The 16,711-nt window shown below is 43.5% G+C and overlaps 1 long non-coding RNA gene across 3 annotated transcripts in view; it reads right to left on the bottom strand.

Moving 5' to 3' along the window:
• The window catches only part of LOC310895267, a 67,370-nt gene extending 57,572 nt beyond the window's left edge, over window positions 1-9,798 (bottom strand). The window contains exons 1-3 of one of the 3 annotated variants that reach the window (XR_014580593.1): window positions 9,637-9,798; window positions 6,827-6,900; window positions 6,466-6,712 (exon numbers count right to left, since the gene is read on the bottom strand). This is a non-coding gene — a long non-coding RNA (uncharacterized lncRNA). Of the gene's footprint in view, window positions 1-6,465; window positions 6,713-6,826; window positions 6,901-8,347; window positions 8,808-9,636 lie in introns of those variants that run through there. The other 2 variants (XR_014580595.1, XR_014580594.1) reach the window with 2 other exon arrangements.
• Window positions 9,799-16,711: the final 6,913 nt, after the last annotated feature.

Below are 16,711 nucleotides of genomic sequence, written 5' to 3'. Positions count from 1 at the left end.
TGCTTTCCGGACAGGTGGCTCCCAGCATGCCCTGGTGCCTGGTGTTATTCCCCAGGTGCAGAACTCAGACCTCATGAGGTCCTTGTCAGCCCACCTCTCCATCCTGTCAAGATCCCTCTGGATGGCTGTCCTGGTTTCAGCTGAGACAGAGTCAATTTTCTTCCTAGTAGCTAGTATGGTGCTGTGTTTGTGGTTTAGGATGAGAATAATGCTTATAATACACCGATGTTTTAGTTGCCGCAGAGCAGTACTTACACTTGGTCAGGGACTTTTCAGCTTCTCATGTTGTCCTGCCAATGAGGAAGCTGGGGGTGCACAAGAAGCCAGGAGGGGACACAGCTGGGACAGCTGACCCAAACTGGCCAAAGGGGTCTCCCATACCATAAGACGTCATGTGGAAAAATAAAGCTGGGGAGGGTGGGGGTGGGGGGTGCTGCTTGGGGCATGGCTGGACGTCGTTTGGTGGTTGGTGAGCAATTACATTGTGTATCACTTGTTTTGTCTATTTTTTGATCATTATTATTATTATTGCTTTCCCTTCCTTTTCTGTTTTCTATTAAACTGTCTTTATTTCAGCCCATGAGTTTTACTTTTTTCTGATTCTCTCCCCCATCCCAATGGGCAGGGGGTAGTGAGCAAGCAGCAGTGTTTGTTGTAATCGCAAAGGATTAGATACCAAATAAAAAGCCAGCAACATCTTCAGCTGCTTCAGCTGTCCAGACTCTATCACCAGAGCATAAAGGGTACACTGGACTAATTTTCCAGTGTTTGCCTGGCTGTGCACATCAGTAGCTATTTGAATCAGTGTATTCAGACATGCATCTTGTAACAGGTATGTTCTTATAGCTTTGAGAGCCCTTATGAACATGAACCAGAAAAATAAAACTAGTTGTTTATGAGAACTTTGTTGTACTTATTATTTTGTATATAACTCTTCATGTAGTAGTAGAGACTTACACCTTAGGTATTTTTTGTCCCATTTTTCTGTTTAAAAAAATAATGCCCGCCTACAGATCACTAGTCAGGTCTCCCTTATTCAATGCATTGACATACTTTAAGAGTTATAGCAGCTTGATTAAAAAAAAAAAAGTGTCTCTCTCTTTTTTTTTTCCTTTCTTTTTTTTTTCGTTTGTAGAAATTGTGTTGGTTTATTCCTCTTATTGGGTTCATTTGTGTTTTGAAATCTTGGCAGCTGTCTACATATTTCCTTAATGCAAACAGTGAACCAGCAGGCTAAAGAGACCTGTCATAGGGAAGTCTCAGCATAACTCTACCTGGTTTTCTTTGCTTAGAAACAAATTTTCTTAATAAAACTTGTGTCGTTAACCATTTAAGATACTGTGAATGTGTCTTTTGTGACATTTAGGCAGTGGACAGATCTGAAACTGCCTACTGGACCTGTTGCTTTTATTTGACACTTTTTTTTCAGCTTTCAGTAATTGGGAGCAGTGCTTTCCATGTTCTCTAAGACTGGTGCAGAGAACTTCAGTGCATCAATTGTGTTGAATGGCCTGTGGAGAACAGTCAGACTTGTTAGCGTCACTGATAAGCACCAGCCTCGGGCAAACAGGGAGTTAAGCATTTTGCTTCCATTTATCTTTTATACAAACTTTGTGGATGGAGGTCCAAAAGCTTGATGTGAGACGTTGCTACAGTACGTTGTCTTGCAGTGGCAGAACGATCCTATTTTGGCAGCAGAACAGAATCTTGAAGACCACGGTGCCTGGAGTGAAACCTTTTGCTTGATTATTTGTAAAATGAATATTAAAGTTAACGTCCCATGATACGAAGTATGAAGCTTAATGATGTACATGCTAAACGTATATGACTATAGTACTCAACTCTCCACCCAAATCATGTAAATGTCACCCCAGGGAAGGAAGAGATAAGGTTAGGATATAAAAGAAAAGTGTTAGTGTTAGGAAAAAGGGTTAGTGTTAGCATTAGTTAGATAAAGTGAGAGAAAAGTTAGAAAAAAGTAGGGGGAGAAAGAAGAGATTGGAGACCTAGAAGAGGCAGTTGAAGGGCTCTGCTCTTTCTCCTCCACCAAGACAGGGGCACCTTCCTGGTAAGCTCTGTGCCTTTAACTTTTGGCGAGGAATACCAAGGACAGAATTTTGCTAGCGCTATTAATATATATTTGTGCTACTGCAGTAAGTGTATTTATCAACGGCAATTCCGAATGTTATATCTGTCACCTTACTAAATGCTTTCAACTTTGCAAAACTGTCTCAGTGAAAGTCTTTGTCAGGGCTCTGAATCAGGCAAATGTTTGACTACCCTTTCATGCCACAGGGTCTGTATACATACTCACTGTTCTGTGTGCTTTACTTTCAGAGCTCATCAATGTATTTGCCATTCATAGGAACAAGAAAGAGCTGTCTAAATATCATAAGCTTGTATATAAAACTAATATGTTGATCCACATCCTAGAGAGATTTTGTTTCTCTAGGTATATAATAATATAAACTTGGCTTCTCTGTGGCACGGGACACTGAATTTCAATGGTTTACCCATTCATCAAGCCTGGCTATTTGTGACCAAAGTACAAGTTCACAGAAAAACATCTATCCATACTTGAGTACAGTAATAATGGAGAATCCGCTACTTAATTTGTTTATTGTAATGGTTGATTGTTTCACATAAAAATGTGAGAAAGTAAAATTTTATTTTCTAATTTCAATTCTACAGCTTCAAATTTTCTTGATCTGTAGGCTGTTTCCTGCTAAATTGTAGTGTCCTCTACTCTTCAGTCTTTTTCTACCCGTGAAGATTTGTGTGTGTGGTGGTTTGATGTCCCATTTTTTATTTTTTCTGAAAGAAGATTGACTTGCTTTTTTAAGCATTTTTCTCCAGGTCATGAATAATTTTCCGTCTCTTATATACAATCTCAGTCTGTCAATGTTCTTTTTAAATGTTTTATTCTAGTGTGTATGTAGCGTACCATAAAAAAGTGAGAAGTGCAGCAAGACTTACTAGTTTGTAGATTTGCCCTGTCCTAGCAATCCAAGCACTCTCTGATGCTGCCTTAAAGCTCCCTCTGGTCTGCAAACAGTCCCAAAGCCTGCCCCAAGGCTCCCAAACACCCCCACACCTGCCACTTGAATAACCCTGTCCAAGAAATGCGGAGAGAAGGAAGTGCTGGAAGAGCCATGCGTTGTTGTGGTCTCAGAAACTTTTCTGGCCTCTCTTTGTAGATGATGAAGCCAAGTCTGACAGTTGAAGAAGCATCACAGTTGGGAGCTCTGCACAGATCTGTGGCTAGCCATGGCAGATGAACTCTGATTTGCAGCATGATCACAGCTAAGTCCTGGGGCTGTGGTGTATGTGAGTGAGGCTGGAATGTAGTTGGCCTTTAGTTGGCGATGTTGTTTGGGAGGAGCTGGAGGTTGTTTTCATGAGACTGAAGCAGCGTGCATGCATTAGGCAGGAGATGTGCAATACCTAGCAGTGGGAATTTAAGTGATGTGCAAAGTGGTTGAGTAACTTGGGTTACAAATGTTCACCAAAAGTGTAATAAGCTAAAAAGGCCCGCTTATATCATAAGAAATATTTCCTAGCTACAATATTTTACCCTTGTCCTGACTACTCTGTGAGAAATTTTCTATTAAGTCCTTAGGGTGAGATTTGCTGGCCAGACAAAAAGGCTTTTGAGGTGGTGTTAGTGATGCCAGGAGTGATGTTACCAATTGTCATAAATGCCTCTCTGTGTGCAGGTGGTTATAGGTTCATGGTTGTAGGTATCACTGTCTCTTGATGAATGTCCATGAAGCAGGGATGAAATGCAAACATATTAATTGTCCCTAATATGGATGAACTAGTGTTTACAATGTAGGTAGGTTCAAGGGAAATGCAGCCTAGTGCAGTCCTATGGATGAGTTCTTGCCTATGGTTACATTTGAGTGCTTAAAACCAAGCCTAGAATCACCAACTGCAAAGTGTTTCTGGCGTGTGTATTCCTGTTCTGCTGCACTTGCCAATGAAGGGGTAACTTTTAAAAACTGGGGGGAAAAATTCCTCAGCTCCTCTTTATTGTTTTATCTGCTCTTATGTGCTGTGGCATTTCTTGCTCAAAACTAAGGTTTTGGAGTAATTCAGTTACAGTTTATTGTGAAGTTTGTTGTTTATGGTTTCTCACTTGAGGACTGTGGTTTGTTACCTTATTTTGAGGGGCTTTGGAGGGGCTCAGTCAAGGTTTACAGTTTACTCATTTACTGATCAAAGTACAGGATTTAAACTGACCCTCAGCCCTAAGCGGTAAAAGCTTAATGACCATTTGAAATATTAGATTTGCAGTTTATCCCTTAAGGTTTAGGATTTACAGATTACTGTTAAACGGAACAGTCTAAATCCTTAGCATACTCTGTAGGCCCTGAACAGTAGGCTTTGAAGCTTTCTTTGGGATTTGTAACCTTACCCTGTGCCATCCAGTGTTCAGCTTTTTGCTCTGATCTGGGGTCTTGTCTGACATGGTTTGAGTATGACACACTGGAACAGACTGCTGAGGTGGCGGGCAAACTGAGAGCTCTAAAAATTTATTGCAGTGCTTTTGTCTAGGCATACGTCTGCAGAAGTGCAGATAGATAAGATCAGGGGTTTTCCTCTCAAATACTAGAACTGAATCCTATCCCTGATGGAAAAAACTGGGGGAGGCTGACAGCTGCTTCACGATTCTTATAGAAGCAGGTGTTCTAGCATGCAGGAAACTGACAGAAACCTCATGAAGTTTGAAAAAGGGAAATCCCAAGGCCTGCAGGTGGGGAGGGGACATCCCCATGCACCAGTATATGCTGGGAGCCACCCAGCTGGAAAGCAGCTTTGCAGAAAAGGCCCTGGGAGGATCATGGTGGACAGCAAGTTGAACATGAGACAGCAATGTGCACTTGCAACAAAAGTAGCTAATTGTATTCACAGCTTCATTATGTAAAGCATTGCCAGCAAGTTGAGGGAGGTGATCTTTCCCCTCTGCTCAGCACTGGTGAGGCTACACCTGGAGTGCTGGGTCCAGTTCTGAGCTCTGCAGTACAAGAGAGACATGGACATATTGGAGAGAGTCCAACAATTGGCCAGAAAGCTGATGAAGGGAGTGCAGCATCTCTCCTATGAGGAAAGGCTGAGAGAGCTGGCACTGTTCTTCCTAGAGAAAAGAAGGCTCAGGGGGATCTAATCAATATCCATAAACAACTGAAGAGAAGAGTGCAAAGAGGACAGAGCCAGGCTCTCCTGAGTGGTGCCCAGTAACAGGGCAAGAGGCCACAAACTGGAACACAGGAAGTTCTGTCTGAACATCAGGAAAGGCTTCTTTACTGTGTGGGTGGTCAAGCACTGACACAGGTTGCCCTGAGAAGTTATGGAATCTCTCTCCTTGGAGATCTTCAAAAGCTGCCTGGGATATGGTCCTGGGCAACCTGCTCTAGGTGGCCAAGCTTGAGCAGAGAGGTTTGTACCAGATGATCTCCTCATGTCCCTTCCAACCTCAACCATTCTGCAATTCTGTGAAACTAAGGTAAATTTTGTTAAAAATTGTTATTTTTGTCTTCTGGAGGCAGCACTGAGGACTAGGTAACCCATTTCTACTCTGTGAATATTGTTTACTGTATCTGGCTTAGCTTTACTTTGGTTGCTTCACTTTTTTTAATCTTACTCTCATTTGTGAAAAGGAAAAGATAACACAACTTATTGTTTTGATTAATTGTCATGGCTGAAGCTGAAAAAATTGGGAAAAGGCAAACTGGCTGAATAAATGGCTTTAAAACTGAAAGCTGTCTCTATCTCCGAACAAGTGAAGCCCTGTTTCTCCTAATGGGCAAGGACCACTGTTAAATAGTCATCCAGGATAGCAGATCACCAATGCTACTGTGTTTGCTTGCAGCAATATGAGATGTCCCCGGTATGTCTAGGGGCTGAGGCATGCATTGATGGTGCTGGGAGGGAGGTGGTTTGGGGGGGGTGGTGGTGCTTGCAGACAGCTTCTCATCAGCCACAGTGATCCCTACAGCACACCTTGTAGCCCTTTTGGCGTGCACAGACACCCTTCATTTGTATTTTGTAGTGCCCCAGACCCTTCTCTTTGACCTCTGAAACCCTCAGTTCACATTTTGGGTTGTACCCGAAGCTTCTGTCTGCTTTTCTGCATGTGGTTGTTTCTGTTGCAGTGTTCCATAGGTCCCACTCAACAACTGTATAACCCTATCTCCCACAATCATCAGGGAAAATCAAAAGAATCAATCAGAGCTTGAGAAATATTATATCTAAAATGCGTGTAGAAAACAATATGAAACGGCTGAATGCCTTACCAATTGCTTTGATGCATATAACGCAGAGGCCAAACCAAACAGAATTAACACCAGCTGAGCTATTATTTAGCAGACTCTGAACTCTTATGTAGTAGCAAAGACTCTCTTGTTGGAAGGGGATGAAAGGTTAACTCAATATGTATTGGAAATCCAGAAGTACATAAAATCCTTCCGGTGCCAAACTCAGCTTCTTTACTGTGGGGGTGACAGAGCACTGGAACAGGTTGTCCAGACAGGTTGTGAAGATATTCTCTTCTCTGGAGATACTCAAACCCCACCTGGATGCCATCCTATGCAAGATGCTCTAGGTGATCCTGCTTGGCAGGGGGGTTGGACTAGATGAGCTCCAGAGGTCCTTTCCAACCTCACCATTCTGTGATTCTGCAATACAGCAACCAATGCCTTTAGAAGTCCCCCTACAAAACAGGAGATTATGGATAAAGGTACATTAAAAAAATATAATAAAAAATCAGTGAAGCCCAAGGTAGGAAAGGCTTTTCTGGTATTGTTAGTTTCCCTTTCTGCAGTACCTGTAAAGGAGAAAAACACTTGGATATGTCATTCTCATGGAAAGTTTGCCAGGACTGAAGAAGTAAAGGATCCACTGAAAAATATATTGAAAAATCAAAACAAATGAGTTGTTCAGGATAAATAAAATAGACTTGACATTAATTGTAATATTGTTAAGACTGTATTTACTACTAGTGGTGTTATTGTTAATTCTTAATCAATGTTGAGAATTAAGGCAAAGGGAAGGGTGAATGCTACTGGTTTAAGTAAGCACACAAAAATAAATATAACAGTTTGGCGAAAGCTGAGGTAGATTATAAGAACAAAAACTTAATAATGATTGGGTTAGGAAAAAAATCAAAAAAAACAACAACAAACTATTACTCTATAATCAGGTGCTGACAAAGTAGTGTGTAAAATGGGAAAATCAATTTAAAATTGATAATCAGGAAAGAAGCAAATTTCACAAAGTACCATTGGTATGATATCTTTAAGAAATATTTGCCTGAGGCCATTTTAATGTTACATTTAATAATAAATTCTGTTGTAATTCTGTTAATTTTGTTGTAATTCTATTAATTTTAATCATCTTGCTGTTTCTGTGCACTGTTTGCTTGCACTTTAAAATGTAGGTAGAATTTTTGATTAAGTGCTTATGCTGTGATATGGAAGAAGATATAGGCCTAGATGGCCCCAAGAAAAGCAGGGGACTGTGAGGAAAGGGTTAACCATTTTGCCCTGCTCTGCAAGAAAAGAGTTAACCATTCTCCTAGCAGTTAGGCTCTGATTGCTGTTCCTGGTCAGAGCTGCAAACAGAGGCATGAGCATTTTCTGTGAGATATGGTAGGAGCAACAAACCAATATGTGACAAACACCAAAAGCCCTGTTTTGAGAAAACTTCAATTCTGTGAAAACAAAGGTCTCAGGGAGACACAAACAGAGGACTGGGGCCTCTGCATCTATCCCCCACTGTAAGACCTGCTTTGCATGGAAATGAGGGAAGATATTCGTGGAGTCAAGGACTGGTGTGATGATATGATTGGATAAGTTTGTGTAACATTTTGTTGGAAAATGTACGTAAGCTGCTGCAAATTGTAACTGGTGTGTGTGTGTCATTTCTCCCTCTCATTTCTCTAATGGAGGAGAGGTTTCACGATCATGGCTAACATTTAGTAAAACACTGCAAATCTGTACTTGGATCCTGTTTCCTCCTAGGTCACGGAATGTTCTGAGTCACTTTTGTGATGCTGAGCAACTGAGGGCTCTTCCTTTAGCTTTCAGCAAGCTGTTCTTGGGAGCTGGGCACACTTCTGCTACCCTGGTAGCTCCATCTGTCCCTGATAGGGATAATGGCAATGGCTCTGTGTTGCATATGAGCATTAGCTAACGGGGCAGGTGGGATGGGCCGCAGCTAAGGGGAGAGGGTTGATGCAGCTGTTGTGCTCATGGTGATCGTAAACTGGATGGGCCAGTGCAGCCATGGTGTTGTCCAATAAAAAGTTCAGATTCATTACTTAGTGTGCAATAAACCAATCCACACACGAGGTCAAGATATTGTTTTATTTCAGAATTGTGCAAGTCTCAGTACAAGGTGGTTTCCCACTAAGCAGGCATACCCAAAAATTTCCCACGCCACACTTTATACAATCTCTTATCACTACATTTACATGTTAGCACGATCCTCTAACTTCGATTTGGTTGCATAATTAACATACTGCTGACATGACAAAATAATTCTGCACATTCTCAGAGGGGAAGGGTCTCTTGTTGGGCCGGCATCTCTTAGCCTAGAGGCATGATTTTTAGTATATACTGAGGACAGTTCATATCATAATACTTCTATCATTGCCGTTCAGCCAAGTATTTCTAACAAGTTGATTAGTAACAAGCTCAAGGGCATGTGTGTCGAATTTTCCTTACAAAATGGTCCTCTTGATTAAATAGTTTCTTAGTTATCCTTCCAGTAGATATCTTCGAGGCCTGGATCATCTTTGCCCTTGCCTTGAAATACATATTTTAACAAAATAAAATTAACTAGTTCCTGGCATTATAATCACCCCCTTTGAGACTTATCTAATTTATCTATATTAGATTAATCTTACCTATCTATCAACCTAGTACAGCATCTACAGGTGCATTGTATTATTACATGCAAAGGAACAAAGAATATTACTATCATAATTGTTAGGACTAAAATTTTCCTCATCCATAATTTCAAATCTGGAAATCAACCACTATCAGGCTTTAGAAAACCCCTTATGAAGCCATCAATTCAAAAGGGGTGTTATGGCTTCAGGGATTCAAAAACACTTCTTGGTTTCCTCACTCCCTGGCTTCTTGACTACACTCAACCAACAAAAGACTGTTAATGTTTTTAACCCCCTTATCTTCTGACTTAAAGAAACTTACACCTTTACACAGAAAGTATATCTTTGTTATTGTGATCTACCTTATCCATAAAGATACACTTAAATTTATATAATCTCAGACTATAAATTTATGGTTCATTAACTTAGCGATTTTCAGCTTGATTTCCTCTTATAGCGTCTGAATTGCCCCTTTGATGCACTTTACAATGTATCACTGCTACTTCCTTGGGCTGGTGGACTGCCTCAAGTATTTTCAAAATCTCATTCCCGTTTTTAAGTGTGGTGCCTTGCAACAACAGTCCCTTCTCTCTCCAAAAAGCACCATATACATGTATCACTCCAAAAGTAAACTTTCAATCTGTGTAAATATTAACTTGTTTTTCTTTTGCCAACTCCAAGGCTCTTGTGAGTGCTACTAATTTAGCATTCTGTGAAGAAGTATTAGATGGCAATATTCCTACCTCTTTTTCTTTGGTTATTGTCACCATTGCATACCATGCTTTTCTCTCTCCATGCACCATGTAACTGCTTCCATCCGTGTAGAATTCTTCATCCGGATTCTTAAGGGTTGTGAGTGTGTCTCTCAAATCCAGTGGGGTGGCATATACCTGTTCAATAACTTGCAAACAGTCATGGTTAATTTCCTCCTCTTGGTCTAATGGCAATAATGAAGCAGGATTCAAAGTACTATGTACTTTTAATTGAATATCATCTTGCTCTAGCAGCAGTACCTGGTATTACCTAAAACTGCAGTTACTGCACGAGGCACATGTACTGTTACTTTCTGTCCCATTGCTAATTTTCACACCTCTTATATCAATTACCTGCTCCAATCTTTTTCTTGTATCTAACTTCATCAAGTATCAGTTTACCTTACCAGTTTTGCTTCTGCCTTGAGCTCTAACTTTACTGTTTCTGCTGATCTTGCTCTCCCAGATTTCTCAGCTGACCATACAAATGGTACCACTGCATCCTTAATTTCAGTCAGTACTTGGATCCTGTTCCTCTCCCGAAGCGTCTTCAAAATTTTCCTGTAACAAACATACTTGCACCTGCCAAGGATTATTTTCATGGATATGTACTTGGATTTTTCCTTTCTTGAAAGTTATTTGGGCTCCCAGCTTATGTAATAAGTCTCATCCTAACAGAGGCAGTGGACATTCTGTTAAGTGTAAAAATTCGTGAGTAAAAACTCGCTTCCCAATTTGACGCTTAATTGGTTACAAAAAGGTCTTAACTTCTCACTTTCCAATGTCCCCAACCACTGGCATAGAAGATTTACTCAGTGGTGTTTTACAGCTGTTTAGTACTGAGTAAGTGGCTCCTGTAACTACTAAAAAAATTACAGTTTCATTCCCCAGCTTTACTGGAACCAGGGGCTCTGCTGGAGTACTGGATAATTCTGTGCCCAATCCCCTTCAGTCTGATTCTTCCACGTCAATCATTAACAAGTCCACTTCAGGAATACTTGTTAATTTTGGCTCTCTGGTTTCACTTTTGGGTATTCCATCTTCCAGTGCCCATCCTCCCAAAAATATGCACACTGATTTAACCCTAATGGGTCAGTTGGACAAGTAAATATTGCGTCTGTCCCTTGTCCTCTTCCTCTGCCTCAATTTCCCATTATACTGCCTCTTTCCCCTTTTTAAAAATCCCCTACTACGTGACAATCTGTGAGCTTGAACCACAGCTGTTGCAAGCAGACTTGCTTGCATTTTTGCATTCTTCTGTTTCTCTTTCTGTCTTTTCTCCCTTTCTAGTTCATCTCAATTATCATATACTTTATATGCTATCTGAATGAGTAGGGAAATAGACATTCCTGAAAATGCATGCACTTTCTGCAACTTCTTCCAGATACCAAAGGCTGACTGTCCTATGAACAGGATGTTAAATGTTACTTTATTTGCTTCATCATCAGGTTTTAAATCTGTCTGTTTTCTGGCTATTTCATACAGTCTTTCATAGAATGCTGAAAGGTTCTTATTTGCTCCCTGAGTCACTTGATACAACTTGGACACATTCTTAGATTTTGGTAGCCCATGCTTAACTCTGTACAAAATTAACTGCTGATATTGTTTTACAAGCATTTTACCTCTGCCTGTATTCAGATCCCAGGTAGGTTCCAGCTCTGTCATGAACCTCTCTGGTCCTTCCCTTACATTAATCCTTCAATTTTTCTCATTAGCCTTCTCTAACACCAACGATCTCTCTTCTTATGTTCAACAAAACCTGCATATCTTTCCAGTCAGACCTCGTTCTTTCTGCTGTCGGACTAAATCCTTCTGTCCTCTCCTACTCATTTCCCTGTCTTTCATTCACAACACTTCCCTGATCCAAATCTCTTTCATCAGATACCAAAAGCTGTGCATCCTCTTCCTCCTCATTCTGTTTCAAACACCTCTTTCCAATACTACGTGCTGAACCTAGTAAAATTGTTATTCTCTATATCAGACATCATATCATCATCATCACCTTACCGTCAAGTGGTGCAGGGTTACCTGGACGCTGGGACTGGCCGGATCCTGGTCGGGATGTTGGTGATGCAGGGCCACAGTAGTGCCAGAAGGCACCCTTGGTCAGGCCGTGGGACGTGTGGGGTGGGGGTGTCACGAAGCGTGTGCAAGGGGAACTACAGCGCGTCGGGACCGTGCCAGAGGAGTGGGGTGGGACCGGACAGGGAGCGGGTAAGCGCGTATATCGGCTGCAGCAGCGACAAAACCGAGCAGAGGCCGGTCGCGACGCAATTCTCCCCTCCGTCCCCAGGGCGGAGCTCTGCGCTCGGCGTGGGCTGCCGGCTCCTGCATACTCGTCTGCGCGGCAAGCCGGGAATTAAAGTCTTCCGGCACCGGACTTCCGGGTAGCCGTGCTGTTCTGCGGGGCATGCCGGGAGGAGTAGTCTTCCGGTACCGGACTTCCTGGTGACTGTGCTGCTGCGCGATGCGTACTGGGAGGTGTAGTTCCGACACGAAGCTACCGGGTGGACACGCTGGTTTGTGCAGCGCACCAGGAGGCGCAGTTTTCCAGTACTGGACTTCCAGGTGTCTGCACTGGTATGTAGGGAACGGACAGAACCGTAGTTTTCTGCCACCGCACCTCCCGAGAGCAATGCAGATCCATGAGATACGAGGGTTAAGGTCCGTTTTAGGGTTTGGGTTCAGGTTACTGCTTGGGTTTTGGTTCAGGTTTCTGGCTTAGAGATGAATTCCCCAGCGAGATGACCTTTTTAAAATGGTGCTATTCTTTTGATTAATTTCTATCAAAATAATTTCCTTAATATCTAATCTCCTTGAAAGCTATCCTTACTGTAGCAGTGCTACAGTGCTGGTGGCTGTATTGTGAGGGAGGAGAAAAAGCACAAACCTTCTTCCCATCACAAAAATCATGATTACAGATTGGGCAGAACTAGAGACAATATGGACAAAGGAGTCATTTGGCTCAGATGACTCAAAAATAAATAAATACATAAAGGATAGGGTGTAAATGTACCAGGAAGCAATGTAAGAATTCTCAGTGCAAGGAGGGGATGTTAACATTTCACTTCATGTTATCAGAATAATTTTGTCACCCACAGTCCTATTAGAGATGCCTAAGGCATAAATCCTGACATCCTGCTGATCATCCAGAGAGGGTCAGAGATAATGTACACAGGCCCCAAACCCTAGACACAGGTCCAACGCTGTAGATGCAGTCCCCAGACACTAAACACAGACCCCGCTTTGGGGCCTTCCTATAGGATTCAGGGCCTGTGTCATGACTTCGGGGCCTGTGTCTAGGCTTTGGGGCCTACATCTAGGCTTTTGGGCCTTTGTCTAGGGTGTGGGGCCTGTCTGTAGTGTGTGGGACCTGTCTGTAGGGTTTGGGGCTTGCATCTAGGGTTTGAGGCCTGTCTGTAGATTTTGGGACCTGTTTGTATGGTTTGAAGCCTGTATGTTTTGTTTGGGGCCTGTTTCTAGCTTCTGTGGCCTGCATCTAGGCTTTGGGGCCTTCACCCAGGGCTTGGGGCCCATTTTTATGTTTTGGGGCCTGTCTGTAGGGTTTGTCTGCTGCCTGTGTCTACGGTTTGGTGCTTGTGTCAATGGACTGGGGACTATGTCTGTTGTTTGGGGCCTGTGTGTAGCATTTGGGGCCTGTGTCTAGGGTTTGGCACCTGGTTGTAGTGTTTGGGGCCTTTGCCTACACTTTAGGGCTTGTCTGTATTGTTTTGTTAGAAACAATCTGCAGCCAGTAACACAGGCTCAAGCGAGGATGAAGTATGCATGTATGCAGTCAGTGAAGTATGCATGCACTATTGCAATTCCTGTAGGTAATAATAAATTATCTAGGTATGCATGCATTATTGCACTTCCATAAGGTAATAATAAATTATCTAGATATGTATGCACTATTGCAATTCCAGTAGGTAATAATAAATGATCTAGGACTTACTTTACAAGCTCTTTGTGGACCAATTCCTTCCCCTTACTCTCGATCAACCCACTCTTCTCCCAGATTTTACCGAACTTATGAACCACCCCATATGCATCACTCAAAGTAGTTTAGATGGTTCCCTCTTTTCCTTCAAGAAGTCTGAGTGCCTGATTCAAGGCATATCATTCACGTGTTTGGGCTGACCAGTTATTTGGCAATTGGCCCATATCTTTTATTTCTTCACTAAATTCATCAATTATAGGATATCCATTATACCTCTTTCCCTGTACTACTGTTGAGGATCCGTCAATAAATAGATTATCTCCTTCCTCAAGGGGAAATGAGGTCTCACTTTAGTCTGATACTCGATTAAATCTAGGCAGTTATGTTCTATATCCTCTCCATAGGAAGGCAGCTGGATTCACGCATGATTTTGTGGTTAACACTAAATCATCCTTTTAGATCAGTATTGCCTCATGTTTCAAAATCCTAGAATCAGTCAGCCAGCACCCAGCTCTCTGAGTCAAGATCGTCTTAACCTGGTGTGGAGTAGTAACTATCAGAAGACCCCCAAAGGTTGATTTCTTGCTTTCTTCTACCAGAATAGCAGTTGCTGCTACAGCTTGAACACATTCAGGCCATCCTCTGGAAACTGGGTGCAGCAGTTTAGACAAATAAGTCACTGGTTGCTGCTTATCCCCCCACTCCTGGGTCAATACTCCCAGTGCTGCTTCCCGATCCACAGTAGGGAATAGATAAAAAGGCTTATTTAATGCGGGAAGAGCTAAGACTGGTGCTGTGATTAAGCACTGCTTCAATTTTTCTATTAACTCGTTTTCCTCTTTGATCTATTCAAGTATATTAGGCTCCTCCTCTAATAATGTAAGATGAAACCCTTATGTTTTCTATATGCTTCTATCCATAATCAACAATATCCCATTAACCCCCAAAACTTTCTTAGTTCTCTTTTAGTGTTGGGTCGGGTAGCTCAACAATTCCATGAATCCTCTCTGGGTTTATTCTTCATTTTCCCACAGTCACTAACTGCCCTAAATACTTCTCTTTCCACATATTGTATTTTATTTTTTGATACTCTCAAGCCCTCTTTTCCCAGAAAGTTTAATAGCTCGTTAGTGGCTTCACAGATTCACAGATTCACAGATTTCTCTAGGTTGGAAGAGACCTCAAGATCATCGAGTCCAACCTCCGACCTAACACTAAGTACTCCACTAAACCATATCCCTAAGCTCTACATCTAAACGTCTTTTAAAGACCTCCAGGGATGGTGACTCCACCACCTCCCTGGGCAGCCCGTTCCAATGCTTAATAACCCTTTCGGTAAAGAAGTACTTCCTAACATCCAACCTAAAACTCCCCTGTCGCAACTTTAGCCCATTCCCCCTCGTCCTGTCACTAGGCACGTGGGAGAATAGACCAACCCCCACCTCTCTACAGCCTCCTTTCAGGTAACTGTAGAGAGCGATGAGGTCGCCCCTGAGCCTCCTCTTCTCCAGGCTGAACAAGCCCAGCTCCCTCAGCCGCTCCTCGTAAGACTTGTTCTCCAGACCCCTCACCAGCTTGGTCGCCCTTCTCTGGACTCGCTCGAGCACGTCCATGTCCTTCCTGTAGCGAGGGGCCCAAAACTGAACACAGTACTCGAGGTGCGGCCTCACCAGAGCCGAGTACAGGGGCACAATCACTTCCCTCGACCTGCTGGCCACACTGCTTCTTATACAGGCCAGGATGCCGTTGGCCTTCTTGGCCACCTGAGCAGACTGCTGGCTCATATTCAGCCGACTATCCACCAATACTCCCAGGTCCTTCTCGGCCAGGCAGCTTTCCAGCCACTCATCTCCCAGCCTGTAGCTCTGCTTGGGGTTGTTGCAGCCCAGGTGCAGGACCCGGCACTTGGCCTTGTTGAACTTCATGCAGTTGACCTCAGCCCATCGGTCCAGCCTATCCAGATCCTCCTGCAGAGCCTTCCTGCCCTCGAGCAGATCGACACACGCACTTAGCTTGGTGTCGTCTGCAAACTTACTGAGGGTGCACTGGACGCCCTCATCCAGATCATCAATAAAGATATTAAAGAGGACCGGCCCCAGTACCGAGCCCTGGGGGACTCCACTAGTGACCGGCCTCCAACCAGATTTGACTCCATTCACCACAACTCTCTGGGCGCGGCCATCCAGCCAGTTTCTAACCCAGCGAAGCGTACGCCAGTCCAAGCCCCGAGCAGCCAGTTTCTCGAGGAGAATGTTGTGGGGAACGGTGTCAAAAGCCTTACTGAGGTCAAGGTAGACCACGTCCACAGCCTTTCCCTCATCCACCAAGCGCGTCACTTGGTCATAGAAGGAGATCAGGTTCGTCAAGCAGGACCTGCCTTTCATAAACCCATGCTGACTGGGCCTGATCGCCTGCTTGCCCTGCAAGTGCCGCGTGATGACCCTCAAGATAATCTGCTCCATGAGCTTCCCCGGCACTGAGGTCAAACTGACAGGCCTATAGTTCCCCGGGTCTGCCCTCCGGCCCTTCTTATAGATGGGCGTCACATTGGCTAGCCGCCAGTCAACCGGGACCTCCCCCGATAGCCAGGACTGCCGATAAATGATGGAAAGCGGCTCGGCCAGCTCCTCCGCCAGTTCTCTCAGTACCCTTGGGTGGATCCCATCCGGCCCCATCGACTTGCGCACATCCAAGCTCCGTAGCAGGTCGCCAACCATTTCCTCATGGATAGCGAAGGCCACATCCTGCTCCCCATCCCCTTCCACCAGCTCAGGGCACTGGGTGTCCGGAGAACAACCGGTATTGCCGCTAAAGACTGAGGCAAAGGCGGCATTAAGCACCTCAGCCTTTTCCTCATCCTTAGTAACTAGGTTTCCCCTCGCATCCAGTAAAGGATGGAGATTCTCCCTAGTCCTCCGTTTCGCGTTGATGTATTTGTAAAAGGATTTTTTGTTGTCTTTAACGGCAGTAGCCAGATTGAGCTCCAGATGAGCTTTGGCCTTCCTTCACAACTGTTTTATCCTGTCCTGACAATAAATCATCCACATATTGTAGCGGTAACACCCCCTCCAGAGGTTGGAATTGCTTCAAAATCTGCTCTAGAACTTGCCCAAATAAATTCAGTGA

Source organism: Anser anser, assembly GCF_964211835.1.
Source record: "Anser anser genome assembly, chromosome: 2".
Lineage (NCBI taxonomy): Eukaryota > Metazoa > Chordata > Aves > Anseriformes > Anatidae > Anser > Anser anser.
Note: the sequence above shows the minus strand (reverse complement) of the source record. Positions and strands in the feature narration are given on the sequence as shown.